Source organism: Mus pahari, chromosome X (assembly GCF_900095145.1).
Source record: "Mus pahari chromosome X, PAHARI_EIJ_v1.1, whole genome shotgun sequence".
Lineage (NCBI taxonomy): Eukaryota > Metazoa > Chordata > Mammalia > Rodentia > Muridae > Mus > Mus pahari.
The window spans coordinates 70380785-70400440 of record NC_034613.1 but is presented as its reverse complement, the minus strand read 5'-3'; the positions used below and the strand labels follow the sequence as shown (position 1 = coordinate 70400440).

Below are 19656 nucleotides of genomic sequence, written 5' to 3'. Positions count from 1 at the left end.
TTCTTTCTTTCTTTCTTTCTTTCTTTCTTTCTTTCTTCCCTGTCCTATTGGTTCCAGCATAAGTCCTGGGCTATCCAGTGTCTAGTTCTTCATATGGCCAGTGTAGAGCATGGATCCCCTTCCTTGTGATAGGACTCAAATTAAACCAAATATTGTTTGGCCACACTAACAAATTCTCTAGGGAATTGTCTAGGGATCTCTGTCCTAGCACGAGCTTGCATTGTTTAGGGATCTCCATGGGACCAACTCAGGCAACAATTTCACTTAAAACAGCCTTAGCCCACCACTGGAAGCCTTGCCTGGTTACAGAGGATGGCCAGTTCAGACTCAGTATGTTCCTTTCCTAGACATCCTCACTAAGGTCACCCTCATAGATCTCAGGAAGCTTCCACTTCAGTAGGCTATCCTCTACCCCCCACCCCAATTCCATTTGTTTCTTCCTACACCCTCTTCCACCATCCCTTCCTCTTCAAACCTGATCTGTCCATCTCAAGTCCCCATGCAGACACAGTCCACCTGCCAAATCTATTCTATTTCTACTTCCCAGGTCGATTAATGAACCTTCCCTACCTTCTGCAACACAATCCTCCACTTTACCTAACTACTCTCTGGGTCTGTGGATTGTAGCTTGCTTATCATTTATTAAGCAGCTCATATCCACTTATAAGTGATTACACACCACATTTGTCTTTCTTTGCTGGATTACCTCACTCAGGATGATTTTTTTTATAGTTACATCAATTTGCCTGCAAATTTTATATCTTTTTTCTTAACAGATAAGTAATACTCCTTAGTATAAATGAACCACCTTTTTAATCCTTCTTTAGTTGAGAGACATCTAGGATTTTTTCCGGTTCCTGTCTATCATTAATAAAGCTGCAATGAACAGGGTTCAGCAAGTGTCCTTGTGGTCATATGGAGTGTCCTCTGGGTATTCTTATTAATTATCACCCTGAGAACTGTAACTCTTTGTTGATTTTTGTTTTGATAGTTTTCTCCTATATTTTATCTCAATAATATTTCTTCATTAATTCTTAACATTATTTAATGGAATAATATTGTGACTTACTCAACTCCCAGAGGACAGAACAGTTGAAAAACTACCTACTTAACGTATGAGATTTTTCTTCCAATTACCCTACCTTACCCTTAGTTTGTACACCGGTAAAGCTTTTACAATTACTTTCTTTCTCTATATATGCAGGAACATCAGAAATAATATGGTCATCTTCTACCTACAGTTACTACCAAATCTATTTAACTGCCAGTCATCGAAGCATTCTTCATAATTATCAGGAACATTAAATAGCCCAAGAACCCATCAAATGGAAAAGAAAATTTTCTCAAGAAAATTGAGACCTATCATATAAGATACTATTTAGCAATAAAAGTAATAATTTAGCAATAAACAATTGGATATCACAGATACATGTTACAATGTGAATGACGCTTGGAAATATCAAGTGAAATACAAGAACCAAGCAATAAACAACTATGTATTTTTTACTCTATCTATAGTTACATGTTTAAATCTCTCAAATGGGTTTCAAGATACAACTAGTTATTAGAGTGCTTGCCTGGTATGCAGTGAGTGTGTTCTGAGTTAGATCTCCAGCAGCAATGTGACAGTACATACCTATAATCCCAGCACATTGGAGGTAGATGCAGGGGATTTAGAAGTTCAGGATTGCTGTGTATTACATAACAAGACCAGTCTGTTTTACCTTAATCATTTCATCAAAATATCCTAAAGATAAACAATAATATTCACAAATATACAGAGGTTAAAATTTGACTAGTGATGTGCCAGAGCCAAGGTAGAAATAAAGACTCTGTATTTGTAAATGAGCAAAAGAAATTTTGATATAATGGTGCAAATATTAGAAAAGTTTGTGGTAGTTATGGTTGCACAGCTTGATAAATTTATTAAAAGTATTACATTTCACATGTGAAGCTACAGAAATGTTTAAAATATACTGAATACTGCTATACTTTAAAATAACATTAGGAACTGTATCACCAATTTATAAACTAAAAGAACTTTGCTTTTTGTCAGGTTCTTTCTACATAGTACTTCTGTACCAAAAAAAGTGACTTTGGTATTATTATTATTATTATTATTATTATTATTATTATTATTATTGCAATTGTCTGAGATTTATAATACTAATGTGGAAGCACTCATTATGTGAGTATGCTTTTAGTTACAAGAGAGGTATGTATTTTCAGTGTAGCTTATTGTATTACTCTACCTGGACCAATCCCTCATGTTCTTTGATTTCTTTCTTTGAAATAAAAGATAATGTTTCCTCTTTGCAAACTATTTAAAGTGAACATTCAAATAGGATTCATTTGAAACATTAAATATGTCAAGTTAAGCTATTTGTATAATATAATGAAATGATTACTGCTCTAGAAAAGATTTATTTTTTCAATAAAGTCTTTTATTATCCTAAAAGACACCCCAAATTGTACTTGTAATTCAGAATCTTGTTTCTTTCCTTTTCAGACACATATATGACATTTAAATTTTTCTGATATCTTTGTCGTTAACTGCTGTGGCTTTGTGAATCAGAGCCACTGAACTTGAAACAAATTCAACATCATTTCCTTCAAGGATTAATTCATCCTTCTGTGATTGAAACAGAATAAGCAACATCTCTCCTTGTCGAATCCTGTGGATATATTTTTCACTCAAGAAATTTCAGATTTCAACCAAAGACCCATTCTCCTAAATAATGATGTTGTTGAAGAAATGAACATACGCAGAACACACCTTTTTTTTTTTTTTTTTTAAATTTTATTTTCGTGTAGATTCAAGTCTTGTTGGCATTAACACAAATTTTTTGTTCATTTGTTTCGGTTATTTTACTTATTTACATATCAAATATTATTCCCATTCCTGGTTTCCCCTCTGCAACCCTCCTATCTCACCCCCTCCTTCTGTTTCAATGAGGGTGCTCCCCCACCTCAACATCCTAGCATTCTTCTATGCTGGGGCATTGAACCTTCAAAGGACCAAGGGCCTCCCCTCCCATTGATGCCAAATAAGGCAATCCTCTGCTACATATGTACTCTTTGGTTGGTGGTTTAGTCTATGGGAGCTTTGATTGTACTGGTTGGCTCATATTGCTGTTCCTACTATGGGACTGCAAACCCCTTCAGCTCCTTTGGTCCTTCCCCAACCCCTCCACTGGGGTCCCTGTGCTCAATCTAATGGCTAGCTGCAAGTGTCCAAACCTGTATTGATCAGGCTCAGGCACAGCCTTTCAGGGGACAGCTATATCAGGCTCTTGTAAGCAAGTGCTTCCTGGTATCAGCAGTAGTGTCTGAGTTTGGTGTCTGCAGATGGGATGTATCCCTAGTGTAGGTAATAGAAGCTCAGAAAAACACCCTTGATCATGCCCTGAACATGACATTAGAAGGTCCAGACTGTGGCCAGTTCCTTTCTGTTAACCCATCATTTATCGACCTAAACTCTCCCCTTCTACTTTGCAAAGAAACTCAGCTCTGCATTAATATGATTGAATTTTCTCCTGAGGGTTTTTCAGGGGCCTTTTTACAGTGATTGTGGCCCTTTAGAATGATGTTGATATTTTCTGGACTAACTATAGGGAGTCTATGAGGGTGACCCTAGTTGAGACTCTTAGAAGCCAGAGATATGGAAACTGAAGTGGCCACCTCTTGTACCCAGGCAGGATTTCCACTGGATGGAGGGGGACATTAGCCCACCTACAAACCCTTCAACCTCAAATTTGTCCTGCCTATAAGATGTGCAGAAATAAAGATGGAGCAGAAATATAGGAAGTGGCCAACCAATGACTGGCCCAAATTGAGACCTATCCCATGTGAGAGAGCCAATCCCTGACACTATTAATGATACTCTGCTATGCTTACAGACGGGAGCCTAGCATATTTGTCTCCTCAGAGGGTTCATTCAGCAGCAGATAGGGGCAGATGCAGAAATCCACAGTCAAACAGCAGGAGAACCTTGAGGAGTCTTGTGGAAGAGTAGGAGATAAGATTGAGTGAGCTGGAGGGGTCAAGGATATGACAATAAGATCTATAGGAGAGACTAAACCACCAACCAAAGAGTTCACATGGAGAGAACCATGGCTACAGTTGCATATGTAGAAGAGGATGGCCTTGTTGGATGGATATCAATAGAAGGAGAGGCTCTTGGTCCTGTGAAGGCTTGATGCCCCATTGTAGGGAATGCCAGGAAAGGGAAGCAGGAGTGGATGGGTGGGTGGGGGAGCACCCTCATAGAAGCAGGGGAAGGGGAATGGGATAGGGACTTTTTGAAGTGGAAACCAGAAAAGGGGATAACATTTGAAATGCAAATAAAGAAACTATCTAATAAAAAAATTTAAAAAAAAAAGAACACAAAAACAAACAAACAAAAATTGATTGGTTCTGTTACAGGGACAGAACCATCAACCAAAGATCAAGCAGGGGCTGGACCTAGGCCTTCTAAACATTTGTAGCAGATGTGCAGCTTGGGCATTATTTAGGTCCCCTAATAATTGGAGCAGAGGCTGACTTGGACTCTGTTTTCTGCCATTGGATTCCCTTCCCCCTACTTGGACTGCCTGGTTGGAACTCAGTAGAAGAGAATGTGCTTAGACCTGCTGGGACTAGATGTCCCAGGGTGGGGTGGTACCCAAGGATGTGTTCCCTTTCTCTGAGGAGAAGGTGAGAGGAAAATGTTGGGAAGGATTTTTAAGGGTGGGACTGAGAGGAGAGGAGAGACTGGGCTGAAATAAAGCTGCAAAGTGTATTAATTAATTAATTAATTAATAACAAAAATAAAAAGATTATTATTACAAATATGTGTCAAACATTAAAAGTTTATCAAAAGACTATAATTTGTAATTCAAATAATTGAATAATGAAGTAAAACATTTGAAGTTACTATAATTAGAAGATCTTTATGCATACATTTTATTTTTGGAAACAGAGAGTAAAATTCATATATTGCCATACCACCTCCAGTAGGATCTGTGTGACAAGTTTCACAGACTGAGGTTATTGACCTCAAAAGGGGGAGGCCTTCTGGAACTGGTTGTGGAAATCTTTGCTGGAGAAAAAAAAAATATTAAGCCTTAGTTCTCATGGCAATCTGTTTTGTTTTCTCTTATGCCTTTTCTTATTTACATGTTCCTGGTAGCCTGGGCCAAGATCTTAAGCAAGAATAATGGGTAAGAAACCATCCCTATAGATGGGGCCACTAACATGACCTTATCTCCAGGGAATCCAAAGCTTTACTTTCTAAGTCATTTACAAAACTATTATGGTAGATAAAAACTTTCCCAACAAAAAATTTCATACTGCTAATTTTCACATGTGTCTTCAGAGTGGATTTTGGTACATAGTAAAGAAAGCCTTAATTAGAAAGAATTAAAATAGTTTAAATTTATACATTGAAGATTTATTTTAAAAATCAGGCACTAGATGTTAAATAATAATTGACCATGGGGCTGGAAAGTTAGTTCAGTGGTTAAGAGTACTGACTGTAGCCAGGCGGTGGTGGCATACACCTTTAATCCCAGCAATGGGGAGGCAGAGATAGGTGAATTTCTGAGTTTGAGGCCAGCCTGATCTACAAAGTGAGCTCTAGGACAGCCAGGGCTACACAGAGAAACACTGTCTCAAAACAAAACAAAACAAAACAAAACAAAACAAAACAAAACAAAAAAAAGCACTGACTGTTAAAGATTTATTAACCTGCTCCTGGAAATATGCCACTAGCCTTGGACGACAGCCCCCACTGAATACATCCTTTCAGAATTGTTATATTTTGATGATTTATAATGATGTTACCTGTTCTGTTTGTGATTCACTAAATACATAGTTTCAAAGCTGTAATGCTTGGATGATTTTTGTGCTTTACTGTGCCAAATGATTTTTGTTGGTATTTGTGATTGTTTCACTGGATATAGTTTCTAAGAGATGTAATGTTTGTTTTTTTAATGTATAAAATGCCCTGCTTGAGAGCTGCAAAACACACTCACATTCAAACTGCCTCTGTGTTTGTTTCTGTTCATCACCACCGAATCCTTACACACTTAGTTTCAAGGATCCTCATTCAAGGGACCCCCATAACCCGACTGGGGTAGTCCGTGGCAATACATTATTTAACATTTTTAAGGTTTATGTTTTTGTGAGAAAAATGTAAGACTGTCTTGTTATATGTTATGTTCCTGAAAATATATGTCTAATTAGTTTTCAAAGTATATTTTAAATATTTCTATAAAAGTTTACTTAACCAAAGGAAATTTAAAATTTCCATTATTTATATGTTCTTTTAATTGTCTCTGAATAGTCTTATATAATTAGAAAATGTCCCAGTCCATCGACATGTGAAAAAAATTAATACTGAGAAACCTTCATCTTTAAAATGTCAGGCTCTGAGAGAGAAAAAATTCTTAGTAGTTAACAGTACCTGTTGCTCTTGCACATGACCAAAGTTTTGTTCCTAGCACTGATATCAGCACTCCAAATCATATGGAACTCGTGATCCAGGGGATTCAATCTTCCCTTCCAGCTTCCACAGTCACTCAGATGCATTTTGGGTACACATAGGCACGCGTGCACACACACACACACACACACACACACACACACACACACACACACACAGAGTATGTGCATATGCATGTACTTAAGAATGTTTGCTGGGAGCCTCCCAGCCTGGGCCTGGAAAGGGTAATGGTGGAAGGCACAGAGTAGGACTCTGGTGATGGCTTTAAAGTCTGATTTTTCTCAGGGCTTTCTTGCTCTCTAACTGTACTGAAATACTGATTGATGATAACATCTACAAAGTCAGAAAACCTTTCTTACTCTTTCTGAGGGTAAAATACTGCTGGCTTAGGCAATTGACACTTGTAGCCTTGATGATGGGGGATTAAGTAATGTGGCCTTTGCTCTATCTCAGCAGGAACTGCATGGCTCTAACTTTCAACCTGCTAGTCAGAAGTTGCAGCCAGATAATGGGACACTTAGAGAAGTGGTTATAGAGTTTATTACTAAGTTGTAAAAAGTCTCCTATGAAAGCTATGTAAGGAGAAAGCAGAAAGATCCTAATCAGAGAAAGGGAAAATTCTCCTAAGTGGGGAAAGGGAAAAAATTCTCTCTCTTCTTTGTCACATCTTTCAGAATACATAATCACATATTACAAAGTTCATCACAAGTTCACACAAAAAATCAAATCATAAATTGAAATAGAAGTTTACAATAGGGAATGTTTACATGCATATCCATTAGGAGTAATTATTTGGCTAAACATCCATCACCTGTCTCAGCTCCACAGGTTCACTGAAGGTTTAAAACCATAACTAAGTTATTAGTGAAGTTTTATACAGACAAACCCAGTCAATATCTTATCTTCTGTCCTAGCTCCTATAATAAATCGTTAGTTCCCTTTTTATGACCTTTTGTTAATTGTTTTGTTTAATTTCCAATTTTTTATTAGGTATTTACTTCATTTACATTTCAAATGCTATCCCCAAAGTCCCCTATATCCTCCCTCCTACACACTCCCACTTCTTGGCCCTGGTGTTCCCCTGTACTGGGGCATATAAAGTTTGCAAGACCAAGGGGCCTCTCTTCCCAATGATGGCTGACTAGGCCAACTTCTGCTACATATGCAGCTAGAGACATGAGATCTGGGGGTACTGGTTAGTTCATATTGTTTTTACAACCTCTTGGAATGTGCTCTGAGTAGGAGAAAGTCTGGTTACTATCTAAGAGCAATTAACTGGTGACACTTGGGAGACTGAAAGAGTTCTCATTGCAGCATTGATTATCAGAAAAGAACCTAATAGCAATCCCACTATACAAGAGCTTAATTACCTCAGATATAATTTTAGGAATTCTTACAGGATCATCATTAACACTTAAGTAATCTATTTTTCTATATAGCATCAGTACAAGATAGTACATCTTTGTGGATCTGCAAAGATCTGCTCTAAAGGGGTGTTCTATTACTTAGTGATTGTTATGTATGTTTAATAAAAACAGAAAAAGCATATTAGTGGCATGAATGTTTCCTAAAATGAGTCCCTCACAGCCTTGCTTAATAAGGGTACACCTGTTGCATATTATATAATAATCCGAAACAGGCCAGCTCAGGATGATCACCTGCTTGTTATTATTAGCTTGTCCCATTATGGCTACTGAAAAATGTTTATAAAATATCAATTTCCATATGCTTTTTCAAATATCTCTACTGTTAGTTATTTCTTTGTCCCCCTTACCTGCACTTCCTTCCTATATCTCTCCTGGCTTAAACACTCACCCATTTACTCATTCTTTTCCCATTCATATTGCCAGTGTTCTCCTATCTGCTATAGGATTTTTCTCCTTCTCCATTAATGGCCCCTTTCTTGGAATTATCCTATACTGAGGATAATGCTCCTACAAGCACCTATAGGGAAAAAAAAGCACCCTGCCTGGTGTGTCATAGACACTTTCCAGTTGGTATTAAGGGGCAACTCCTGAAGAAAAAAAAAGTTATTACTATTGCTCAATATCTCACTAAATTTGATCTTAAGACCTTCTTGCTGAATATGCTTTGGACAGAAGCTATGAAGATATTATGTTGGTACTGACTGGGAATTGTACTCCAAAATGGATACCTTTCACAGTACCAGAAGGTGATGTGTAGGGTCTTCTTTTGGGGAAAAGTGTGAGGAAGGTCATCAACATTGTTACCTAGTTGTAAATCATGTCAGCTAAATTAATGACTGGTATGACAATATATATCCATAATGCATAGGGGCAAGGATGTTATGAGGACAATGAGCTATTTTTTGACTGGATTTTAGGCCTCCTCTACAGGAAACACAGACCAGAGCTATAACTCTCACCAAGAACCCATGGATGAAGATGAAGAGCTCATAGATCCAAGGGCTAAACCTGGTAATATTGTTTTGCTAAATAGATGTAGTATTAAACTGCACTTGGAAATACTATCACAACATCCATATCTTAGTGTAGCTCTTAAACTCTATGAGTAAAATTTCTTTCTGTGGTATATGGCACTTATTCCAGAAATGCACAACTGGTCAAAGTGATATATAGCTATAGAGTGCTCAGTCACATAAGGAACAACTTTCTCTTAAGGCTCCCTGAACATTGTGGAAACAGGAAAAGACAGTAAGAGACAGAAAGAACCCAAAACCATCCAATGGTAAAAAGAAAGCATTTTCAACAAATGGTGCTGGTCTAACTGGAGGTCTGCATGTAGAAGAATGCACATTGATCCATTTTTATCTCTTTGTATGAAGCTCAGCTCCAAGTGGATCAAGAACCTCCACATAAAACCTGATACTCTGAATCTAATAGAAGAGAAAGTAGGATAGAGAATGGAACAGATCAGCACAGAAAATAATTTCCTGAACAGAACAACAATGGCCCAGGCTCTAAGATCAACAATTGACAAATGGGACCTCATAAAATTACAAAGCTTCTGTAAGGCAAAGGACACTACCAGTAGGACAAAATAGTAGCCAACAGATTGGGAAAAGATGTTTACCAACTCTACATCTGATAGAGGGCTAATATCTAAAATATACAAGGAACTCAGGAAATTAGACTCCAGAAAACCAAATAACCTAATTAAAAAGTGAGGTACAGAGATAAACAGAGAATTCTTAACTAGGAATCTTGAATGGCTAAGAAGAACCTAGAGAAATGTTCAACATCCTTAGTCATCAGGGAAATGAAAATCAATATGACCCTGAGATTCCACACTACATCAATCAGAATGGTTAAGATCAAAAACTCAGCCAACAGCAGATGCTGACAAGGATGTGGAGAAAGAGAACACTCCTACATTGCTGGTGGGATTGCAAGCTGGTACACCCACTCTGGAAATCAATCTGGTGGTTCCTCAGAAAACTGGAGGTCCCTCAGAAGATTTGAAATACATCTACCTGAAGACCCAGCTATACCACTCTTTGGAATATACCTAAAAGACACCCCATCATGCCACAGAGGTACATGTTCCACTATCTTCATAGTGACCTTATTTGTAATAACCATAAGCTGAAAAACAACCCCAAATGTCCCACAACAGACGAATGGATACAGAAAATGTAGTTCATTTACATAATGGAATACTATTCAGCTGTTAAGAATGAGGAGATTATGAGTTTTGCAGGCAATGTATGGAACTAGAAAGTATCATCCTGACTGAGATAACTCAGACCAAAAAGGGTAGTACATACACACTAATAACTGGATATTTGACAAAAGAGGACAGAATACCCAGGATACACAGAACTCAAGAACATTAAGAAGCCAAAGGGCCCAAGTGAGGATGCCTCAATCCCACTTAGGAGGGAAAAGAAAGCAATCACGAGGGGCAGAGGGAGGAAGGGAACTGGGTGGGAGAGCGGACAGGGATGGGGAAAGGGGAGCAAGATCAGGTATTGTGTGTTGGGGAAACAGGGCTGAAGCCCTGATGTCCTGCAGAAAGAATGGAAATAGGCAAACTGGGGAGGTAGGAGGAGGGGGACCATCAAGAATGCACCAGAGACCTGGGAGGTGAGAGACTCTCAGGACCCAAAGGGAGGCACCTTAGATGAAATGCCCTACAGTGTGGAGAGGGAACTTGTAGAGCCCACCTCCAGTAGAAAGACAGGGTATCAAGTGGAGAGGGATGGGGTTTCCATCCCACTGTGGAAAACTCTGACCTAAAATTGTTCCTGTCAAAAAATAACTGTGGGGACAAAACTGGAGAAGAGACTGATGGAAAGGAGGGGCAGTGACCAGCCCAAAGAGGGAACCAGATCAAGGGGAGGCTCCAAACCCTGACTATTCCTGCTGTTACAGTGTGCTTACAGAGAGGAGCCTAACATGGCTGCCCTCAGAGAAGCCCAACAAGCAGATTAAAGAGTCAGACACAGATACTTACACCCAAATGATGGGCAGAAGCCAGGAATCCCTGTGGTTGAATTAGTGAAAAGCTGGAAGAAGTTGAAGAGTAGGGTGACTCCATAGGAAAACCAGCAGTCTCAATAAACTTGAACCCCCCAGATCTCTCAGACACTGAGCCACCAACCAGGCAGCATACACTGGCTGGTATGAGGCCCCCAACACATATTCAGCGGAGGAATGCCTTTTCTGGCCTCAGTGAGGGAAGAGACCCCTAACCCTCAAGAGACTTGAGGCCCCTGGGAGTGGGGAGGTCTAGCAAAGTGGAGAGGTGGGGATATCCTCTTGGAGACAGGGGAGGAAGAATGGGATGAGGAACTGTCAGAGGAGAGCAGACAAGTAGGGGAATAGCAACAGGACTAAAAAAACAAAAGAAGATTAAAGATAATATATAAAAAATGGAAATAGTTGTATCTGAAGACCCAGCTATACCACTACTGGGCATACACCCAAAAGATGCTCTAACATATAACAAGGACACATGCTCCACCATGTTCATTGCAGCCTTATTAATAATAGCCAGAAGCTAGAAGCAACCCAGATGCCTGTCAAGGAAAGAATGGCTATAGAAAATGTGGTACGTTTACTCAATGTAATACTACTCAGTTAGGAAAAAAGAAAACTTTATGAATTTTGCAGACAAATGAACGAAACTAGAAAATATCATCCTGAGTGAGGCAACCCAGACCCAAAAGGACATACACGGTATATACTCACTGATAAGTGGATATTAGCCTAAAAGCTCAGAATACCCACGATGCAACTCACAGACCATATGAAACTTAACAAGAAGGAAGTCCCAAGTGTGTATGCTTCTATACCACTTAGAAGGAGGAACAAAATAATTATGGGAGGCAGAGGGAGGAAGAGACCTGTGTGGGAAAGAGGAGGGGAAGGGAAAAAGGGGGACAGGATCAGGTATGTGAAGAGACAAAAGAGAAGTCCAGAGGGTCAGGAGAATGAAAATAAATATGTGGCAGTGGGGTATGGGGAATTGGGGAATCACTAGAAAGTCTCAGATGCGAGGTATGTGAGAGGCATCCAGGTCCCAATGGAGATGACATTACCCAAAATACCCAAGAGCAGGGAGGTAGAACTGGAAGAGACCACCTGTAGGAGATATACATAGCCTGAGTAGAAAGATGCCCCCCCCCAACCATCCCAAAATCTTTAACCCAGAATGTTCCTGTCTAAAGGAAAGACAGGGACAAAAAGTGGAGCAGAGGCTGAACTAAGGCCATCCAGAGACCGCCCCACTTTGGGATCTATCCCATTCACAGACACCAAACCCTGCCACTATTCCTGATGCCAAGCAGTGCTTGACACAGGAGCTTCATATGGCTGTTCTCTGAGAGTCTCTGTCAGAACCTGATTAAGACACAAGCAGATACTCACAGCCAACCATTGGACTGAGTCTGGGGACCCAGAGAAGATGAATGTCAGAGGGGTGTGGTGGGAACAGATGTGTAGGTGGGTGGGGAATCACCCTCTTAGAAGCAAAGGGGAAGGATGATGGGGTGGTGAATTTGAGGAATTGAGACAGGGAAGGGGGACAACATTTGAAACATAAATAAATAAAATAAGTAATAGAAGAGGTAGAATATGAATTAATCTTTAAAATTCTATTTCCTCTTTGAAATCAGACATATGTATTTAAAATAAGTGAAATAGGAAATTCCAGAAGAAATCAGTATACAAGAGTATCTGAGAATATCAAGTTACTGTCACTCTAGACAGGTATCATTTCATAGATCATGTATATTACACACTTCTTAGCTATATGATAGTGATTGAGTTGTTGCCATCTTTGAGTGCTGAGTTATTTATAAAACAGATTAATATCATTCCAGTAAAGATTAGATGAGATAATGTGTGATAAATAATTTTTATAATGATTGGTACAATGTTACCAAATAATAAATGGATATGGATTGAGTTGTCACCATGCTTGAGGGCTAAGCTATCTGGGGAGCAGATTAATAGCGTTTCAGTAAAGACTAGATGAGGTAATTTTTGGTAAATAATTTGTACAATGCCTGATACAAAGTAGTCAATAAATGGATATGGATTTTAGTAATGATTGATTTTACTGTAAGCCTCAATCTAGTTTAATCTGTAACAATAATTCATATATAAACTGTTTTATAGTTGTTACAACTGTTTACTTCACTTTGGACATCACAGAGTTGTATTTAATTTTTGATTGTGAGCCTAGATTTAATGGCTGAGCCATATCCAAAGGACATTCCATCTTACCACCCAGGCACATGAAATGGAAACTTAGGGACTCTTTGGAAAGTAGTTGTGTTGGGTGATATTTTACTGTGGCAATCACATGAAGAAATGATTCATTGATGTGGACACAGGTGAAACACTAAGGCAGACTTGTGAAGGAATGTTTTGCTGAAGCAGACACAGGAGAAGGATGTTCTGCTAAAGCAAGCTAATGAAAGGACTTGTAATGAAGGATTCTTTGTTAATAACATGCATGTATTGGTCTGCCTTAGATTGCATAGTTGAGCTCCATTTCTCAGGACTCCATAGAGAAAAACACAGAAAAACCTTCTGGTAGTGTGCTTGGGCTTCTTGGTGCTTCCACAGACTTGGACTGATTGACAGAGTGATGTCAGCTGAGACAGACACTCATGCTGAGGCATGACATGTGGAGGACACATGATGTTTGGAGGAAGTTTAAATAGAACTTGACAGAGGGTGAGGGAGGGTGGGAACTTGGCTTTCTTGCATAGCTGTAATACTTATTGGTCTTGCATCTTTCTTGATCTTCACTTTGTTGGAAGAGGCACAGCTGAGACCTTCTCCTGGCATGCCTCCTGGTTCCTCCTGCTGACTTGTGCCAAGGCTGAGGCCTGGCTTTCTCTGCTAGGTAGTGCCACTTGTGCTGATTCATATTTGCTATACCTACTGTATCAAACTGGTATAATCATGACGTGTTTTCAAGTGGATTGAGCTGCCACTGTTAAGCTGTGAACTGAACTACGATTTCCAGACAACATAGATGGGAGTTGTTCCAAAGAATCATTTCTGAACATGTCCACTTCCTCTGTATACTTTCTTTTAATTACCTATGGTGGGTGGTGGGCTAAAAGGGAGGTTGAAGGGTTTAAGAACCATCATTAAAAATAGACTTTGAAAAATTAAATTACAGGTACTTGCTCATACCAGCTTTCTTCATAATAGCCAGTGTACTGGCTGGTTTTATGTGTCAACTTGACATAGGCTGGAGTTATCACAAAGAAAGGAGCTTCAGTTGAGGAAATGTCTCCATGAGATCCAGCTGTGGGACACTTTCTCAATTAGTGATCAAGGGAGTAGGGCCCATTGTGGGTGGTGCCATCCATAGGCTTGTAGTGTTGGGTTCTATAAGAAAGCAAGCTGAGCAAGCAGGAGAAGCAAGTCAGTAAGAAACATTCCTCCATGACCTCTGCATCAGCTCCTGCTTCCTGACCTGCTTGAATTTGAGTTCCGACTTCCATTGGTGATGACCAGCAACATGGAACTGTAAGCTAAATCAACCCTTTTCTCCTCAACTTGCTTCTTGGTCATGATATTTTGTGCAGGAATAGAAACCCAGCCAGAAACTGGGAAGAATCTAGATGTCCCTCAACTGACAAATGGGATAGAAAAAATGTGTTACTTTTACACAATAGTTATTTTACAAAGAAAACAACATTACAAAATTTGCAAGCAAATTAATGGGACTATACAAAGTCATCCTGAGTGAGTCAATCCAAGCCCAGAAAGACAAACATAGTATGGACTTACCAATTAGTGGGTATTAGCTCTAGAGAAAACGATAATCAATAACAGACCAAAAGAGGCTAAGTAAGAAGGAGGGCTCAAGGGGGAATGCATGAATCTCCTTGGGAAGGGGAAATATATAGTGGATAGACTGGGGATGGGAGTGAAGTAACAGGAGGGTTCAGGTTGGGGTAAAGATGGAGGGAGAGAGAATTGGAAGAGACAACTCTAATCAGGGGCATTTCAGGGGTGAGTTAGAAACTTAGTGCAATGGAAACTCCATGGAATATAAAAAGGTGGCTCTAGATAAGACAACTAGTAAGGAGGGACACAGAGCCTTAATCAGACATCTCCTTTAAATAGTGGATATTTCCAGGGGAGGAATTTGAACACCAATTCAAAACCTTTGACCAACAAATTGTTCTGTTTACATTGTGGTAAAGATGCTACAGAAATTGAGACAGTAACCAATCAAAGACTGGTCCAGTTTGAAATCCATGACACAAGATGGAGTCCACCCCTGATACTACCTGTAGGGCCAGGAACCAGATAGCCTAGATACCTATGATAGAACCAAACACAAGTGGAAAACCAAAAAGTCAATAAAATCATTCCTAGTGCTATTTTGCTATGATCATAGACAGGACCCTAGCTTAATCATCGTGAGAGAGACTTCATCCAGGAACTGATGGGAACAGATGCAGAGGCCCATAGCCAAACATTAGATATAGCTCAGGGAATTCTGCTGAAGAGGAGGAGAAAGTATTGGAGGAACTAGAGAGACCAAAGACACAAGAAAAGCCACACAATCAACTAACTTGGGCTCATAGGGGCTCACAGAGACTGAAACAACAATCAGGGAGCCTTTGTGGGTCTGACTTATGCCCTCTGTGTATATGTTATGGTTGTGTAACTCCTAATAGTGGGAGCTGTGGCTCTCTAACTGTTTAGCCTGCTTTTGGGGCCCTTTTCCTACAACTGAGTCACATATTCTAGCCTTAAATACAAGAAGATGTGCCCAGTCTTATTACAACTTGATGTCATGTTTGGTTGACAGCCCTGGCAGGCCTGCTCTTTTCTGAAGGGAAATGGAAGTGGGGAATTGGTGGAAGAAAAGAGATACTAGGAGGAGAAAAGTATGAAGAAACTGTTTGAGAGGTGTAGTATATGATAGAGGAAGGAAGGAAGGAAGGAAGGAAGGAAGGAAGGAAGGAAGGAAGGAAGGAAGGAAGGAAGGAAGGAAGGCAGGCAGGCTTGGATTAACTTCATACAAAAAAATTTCAAAAACATTGCCATGAAATCACCTTAAGGGAATAACTAGATATAAATATTTCCATCTCTCTATTCCAAAAACTGTGCTACCAGCTGCTATCTTATGCCTATGTCATGCTCAAAGTCCTCAGCCCAACCAATTCAATTGGTATATTTCTATAACTTGAAGTAGAGAACATAAAATGCTGATATATTGTCCACAATTTAGATCCCCATCCTTGGCCCTATGATTTAACAACCATAAATCACATGTTGTGTGAAATATATTATTATAAATATTCAGCATTCTTAACTCTCACAATTCTACAGTTACCCTTTAAATTCCCTATAAATTCAGCAGAAAATAAAATATTTTGAAAGAATCTCAATCCACTACAAGGGATTAAATGCCATAATGAAGCACTATAGATGTCTTCTTCAGTGACTCATTTTACTGTGTGATTAAAAGTTTATTGGAATGATATGCCTGCCAGCCATAAAGAAGTGAAAAACAGCACAGCACACTCAATTTATGAGCTGTTTGCATAATGTAGGTGGGAATATGTGTGTATTCACAACAACATTTTTTTTTATTGCTAGATGATAGCTTTATGGTTTTAAGATGTCTTTTCAAATGACAGGGCATTTATGATAAATCTATTTGCTCATAATGACAGAATGGTTCAGAGAAAATATTACCTACTATTTTAAAGACCACGGGTAGATCATTAATGTAATTTACTAATAATTTATTTCAAACCCTGGAGGAAAGTTTTACTTCTCAATCTGTTTGTAATGATTTTGATTTAATATTGTAACAGAGCATATTATAAGCAAGTTAATTCTTACACAGAATTCCTTTAAGTTTTGTCTGATAATTTTCAATATTTCACATTCTGATTTATCAGTTTTAAGACTGGGTTGAAGAGTGAATATTTCTAACAAAATCCCTACTAATTCACGAACAATACTCGGTATTGAGAGAATAAAGTTATGATGATATAAACAAGGAGAGAGTTAAAAATTCCAGAATAAAAATAGAAAGTAAATTGTAGTATACATCTTGAATCTAATGGATGAGGTAAAACATACTCATATGTAGCTCATATCTAAAGGTTGGCCCTACATCCCAATGAAAATGAGCATCACTAATAATACACAATGGATTTGAAAAAGAACAAAGAAGGATATGAAATAAGAAATTAGACATATTGGGGGTGGCTAGAGTTTGGTAGAGAATGGGAGATGATATCCATCTCCCATATACATTTTTTCTTAAGGAAAAAAATGCAAAATATTCATGCAAAATAGCCCAAATGATACCAAAGAATACTTTAGGCTTGATCACACAGAAAAAAGTTATACTTTAATTTAAATGTCGAGCCTTATCTGTTCACATAGGTTACCCCCACACATATGTAGCAGATGTGCAGCTTGGTCTTCATGTGGGTCCCCCAACAACTGGAACAGGGGCTGTCCCTGAGTCTGTTGCCAGCCTCCTCATGGATCCTATTTCCCTAACTGGGCTGCCTTGTCTGGCCTCAGTGGGAAAGGATGTGCCAAGTCCTGCAGGGACTTGATGTGCAGGGTAGGGATGGGTATAGTAGGGGGATGATATCAGAAGGTCCTCTGGAAGGAATGGTGGAAGGGTCTGTGTGAGGAGACACTGGGAGCAGGAGGCCTAATATTAGGATGTAAAGTAAATAAATTTTAATAAAAGGAAAGGAAAAGAAAGGAAAGCAACCGGTATTTTTTAACCACTTAACAATCTCTCTGACCTTCATTCTATCTTATTCTCTGAGAATATACTTATCTCATTGTAAATGCAAAGTTTTGCAAAGGTAATTTCAAGCAAAAAGATGGAATAGTTCTGCCTATTTTGATGAAAATGGGAATAAAATTTACAATTCTATTCATATTATAATTTCATGCTGCCTTCAGTTACAAAATAAAATGTGTACATACTATTATAATTGTAGTATATGTCATTTTTATTACCAAAGAAATCATAGATATAATGTATATTTGGTCAAGGTTATTTATAAAATATGTAAAAATTCCATAGACTGTTAATGCTTTTATATGACACATTAAATCTGAACGACATAGCTGGTCAGAAATGCTGTATGAATGACTTTTACATTTATCAATATATTTATAACTATATTACTATGGCATTTGTGAATTTAGTAAGCTTTTGCATTTTATTTTATTATTTTAATTTAAAACATTTTTCTTAGTATATAACACTAGATAGAACACAGAAAATTACATGTGTACCTAAATGTGCTTCAGTGCATTTTATTTGCTAAAATTTTACAGGTTTTACAATATAAATTTTAAGCACCTTTAATTAGTTATGGGTTGGCAAACTATGGCAAAATCCATATGGGCCAAATCAAGCCTACCACAAGTTTTGGAAATAAAAATGGCTAGGAATATAGTCATTTCTATTCATTTACATATTGACTATGGTTAATTTCATGTCATCATAATAGAGCTAATAGTGTGACATGATTTGTGAAGTTGATAATATTTACTACTAGACCCTTATACACTTAGATGTACCTGACTTTAAGAGATAATATATGTGCTTCCACTGCTGTATTTTTAAAACACAGAGCTCATTTCTGAAGTTTATAGTTTTAGTGTTCTATAAAAAAATCATATAGGACCCAATTTTCATTTACTTAACATAATTTCTCAGTTACTAAAAGAATACATTTGACTAATCATAATAAAATGTTTGGAGAAACTATACAGTCTCTATGTACAGAAAATTCACTTGACTATTCCAATTTTGAATAACAGTATAATAAAACAATGCATGGCAATTATTTATTAGAAAGAAACTCATCAAAACTATGTTCATCAATACACTTTGTATACAACAGTGTTTGTTTCTTTGTTAGATTTGCAGTATATTTTTTAGCGGGCTGAGAAAAATTACCTTCATTGTTCATACACATAAAGATAATTGTTTTATTTAGTTCCTTAAATTGTTTGTTTTAAGTTAGTAAGAATACATCCAGAAAATGCATTGCATGTTTCACTTTTTCTTATGCAAATGAGAGTAGGAATTACACTCATAGCCAAATTGAGCTATTAATATTTTATGTGATAATATTAAAATCTAAATGTTGAACGAATAATTATGAATAAGAATGTTCTTACTTGTTTCTAATTTTAAAGTGTTTCCTTTATTGAAAAATTATATCACTGAAAAGATCATACTTTAAATAATTACAGAAAACAAAAATTAAGTCATGATTTGGGGGTGTGTTTCTTTGAGAGTAAAATGATATATACAGATCTGTGTATTGTGCTACGTAAATACAAGTGAAGGTGCCTATAAAGTTAAGCAGGGACAGAATCTGCTGAAGCTATAGTTACGTAGAGTCTTATCTACCATTTGCCCTTGCAACCTCCTCCCACAAATAAAACACACACACACACACACACACACACACACACACGAACAAGAACAAAAAACAAGCATATAAAACTCCTCTTTGCAGAGGCTGTAATATGTCACAGTATGTCCCACCCTGTATTCCCCAGTCCATACATCTTTTCTTGCAAATGTTCAAGAAATGAGTCACTGGTTGTCTTAGTCAGGGTTCCTATTCCTGCACAAACATCATGACCAAGAAGCAAGTTGGGGAGGAAAGGGTTTATTCCGCTTACATTTCCATTCTGCTGTTA

At 38.1% G+C, this 19656-nt stretch overlaps 1 protein-coding gene across 5 annotated transcripts in view; it reads right to left on the bottom strand.

Moving 5' to 3' along the window:
* The window catches only part of Dmd (dystrophin), a 2621826-nt gene that overhangs the window by 2504370 nt on the left and 97800 nt on the right, over nucleotides 1–19656 (bottom strand). The window lies entirely within an intron of this gene.